We start from the raw sequence: 2,907 nt of genomic DNA on the forward strand, positions 1-2,907 counted from the left end.
GGAGGCGGGAGGAAGGCAGCAGTTTGTCCTATACAGTCCCAGGCCATCACTGCTGGGGTTGCTGGGTGACTAGCCTGGGACCCCCATGGGTAGGGCATGCTCAGCTGAGCCATTAGGGAATAGCACCTGGGAGTGGGGCAGGTCTGGAATCACAGGGCGGTGACAGCACAGAGCCAAGCCCTGGGGCAGAGCCACAACCCACTCCCCGCACATCTCTGTGATGGAACCAGCACCCGTCGCAGGAACATCCGGGGAACAGATTACAGCTCTTACCAGATCCCAGTCCCATCCTCACATGCCTGTCCTGCTCTCGGATGCTACTCCCACCCATTTGCCAAGGCCCCATCCCATCCATCCAGCCAAGCACACCCTGCCCACTGGGGGCTAGTGATGATCATAGAGACCCTGCTGACCCTCTCCATCCAGCACCCCCAGCTGGGGTGCAAGATAGTGGCAGCCAGGCAGAGAATCTAGTCCCCACACTTCCCCTGCCCTGCTGCGCATCCAGGGGCAGTGGGATGGCTATATATACCATGACCTGGGCTGCCTTCTGCATCTGGGCCAGGCAGAGCTATATCTGACCCACAGGCCATATTTTGCCCACTTCTACTATACACCGAAATTCTTCCTTCATGCTATAAGTGATCTTGGGCACACTTACTAGCCTTCTTTTGCATTTTTCTTCTTTCTCAAATTATTCAGGGTTGTGATGTTCAAAGTTCTCTTGTAGAGATGGAAGTAATGTCCTTTTGTTCTCAACCAATGGTAGGAAGGTTTCAAAGTGCTCTTCAAACCAGTCTGCATTTTTCTTGCATCTTTTGCCAACCTGTTACAGCAGCAATTGTACATGTTTGTGTTTACATATTCTCAAGCCTAACTGACTGACTTGGTAGGTAAACTTGTTTTCACAGCTTCATTGAATATTCTACATCTTTAGTTTGGCTGATGTCAATCTGAGGACAACTGCTAGTTTTGCTAGGGTAGATCTTTTTGGCATTGATTTGGATTTTGCAGCAGACCAAGGCATGATCAGGGTTGTCTTAGCCCTCGTGATCCTTAACATCTATGTTTCATTCCTGTTTCTTCATGCATTTAAGGACAACAATGATAGCATTTATCTTCAAGTCAGAATAAATGGAGGCTTGTTCAACACTGCAAGGTTTAGAGCAGGGACGGGGAATGTCTGGTCCACAGGCTGGACCTGGTCGGCCTGAGGCTCCATTTCCCAGCCGCCCCTGCCCACATGGCCAGTGCTGGTCTCCATGGAGACCTGAGCTGCACCAGCAGAGCAGCGCAGGGTCCTGCACCGGAGCTGCTGAGAAAATGGGATGGGGCAGTTTGCTCCAGAGCTGGGGCAGAGCCGCATTCTGTAGCCTACATGTTCAAGCCAGGGGAGACTAGCACAAGCCATGTGGGCAGGGGCAGCTGGGAAACAGAGTCCCCAGCTGACTGGCGGCCTGGAAGTTTCCCATCCCTGGTTTAGAGGGAAAACCAAAGTGAAAGTTGGTTCTGGAAGATTTTCTGTTTGCTGATGATGTGGCCTTGGTTGCGTGGAAAAACAGAGAAACATGGACTTTCTCATTGTAAGGAGAAAAATGCGGATTTTCTCCTTTAGAGGGTAGATGCAGGAAACAGCAGGTTTTTCCTTGCAGGCTGGCAGAGGGCAATCAAGCAGGAGGCTTTACATGTATGTGTATGTGCACACACGCATATGGTAGTCAGGCAGCTTAGAGAACAGTTTGTGTGACTCCCTCCAGGTAAGTTGGCACGGGGGGAGGAATTGGGGAGGGCTGGGGCAGGAGTCACTGCTTAGCTGGGGTGGTGTGTGGGGCCTGAGGCTTGGGGTCCAGGGCTGGATCTGGCATGTGTGACTGCAGGGCCCTGGCAGGGAGCAGGACAGAGCTATAGGTGGCTCATCCAGGAGGCAGTGGGGGAGCTGTCTCCCTGCCACTGTGTGCATTCCCAGTGGGGGGCATGAGTGCCCCAGACTTGTGCATGGGGTGGGGGCAGATGTGGGATGGCAGCTGCAGGCTTGGGGCTACCCACCCAGCAGGCAGTACCCAGCACAGCAGAGCAGGGTGGGAAGACAAAATGCCAAACAAAATGCACTGCAGAGTGCAGGACTGACACACTTAGAACCCACTTTTGAAAAGAAAAGGTTGTGATGGCTTGGCCATGTCAAGAGAATGGGAGGAAACTATCCCTAAGAATATTTTGTATGGTGAGATTTGAGACAGTTCTAGTAAGCAAGGTCATCCTCTCATTTGCACCCCAACTTGTGCAAATATGATATAGTCATTCAACTAGGCTCGTCAGGGGGAGGGGAAGATAAGCCGTGGGGCGGCCAGCAGTACAGCACAGGTAAGCAATAAGCAGGTAAGCAATAAGGGGCCCTTTGGGAATCAGAGCTGGGGGGCAGCAAAGGCGTCAGTCACAGGGCTCAAGTGCCTATACACTAATGCTAGGAGCATGGGGAGCAAACAGGATGAACTAGCACTCCTGCTTGCAGAAAACACCTACGACTTAGTAGAGCTAACAGAAACCTGGTGGGATTCTTCCCACGACTGGGTGGTACATATTGAGGGTTATAGGCTGTACAGAAAGGACAGGGTGGGGAAGAAAGGGGGAGGGGTTGCGCTCTATGTCAATGAGCAATATACATCGACCCTCATCAAGACGGAATCGAAGGAGGAGAAAGTAGAAGGATTGTGGGTTAGGTTACATGGGGGGCAAGGAGAAAGGGATTTGGTGGTAGGGGTCTGCTACAGACCCCCACACCAAGGGGAAGAGCTAGATTTGGGGCTCCTGAGGCAGCTCTCAGAGACCATAAAAGCTAAGGAGACGGTAGTCATGGGGGACCTAAACTACCCAGACATCTGCTGGGAGACACAGACAGCAAAGTCCCAC

Source organism: Alligator sinensis, unplaced genomic scaffold (assembly GCF_000455745.1).
Source record: "Alligator sinensis unplaced genomic scaffold, ASM45574v1 scaffold516_1, whole genome shotgun sequence".
Classification (NCBI taxonomy): Eukaryota; Metazoa; Chordata; order Crocodylia; family Alligatoridae; genus Alligator; species Alligator sinensis.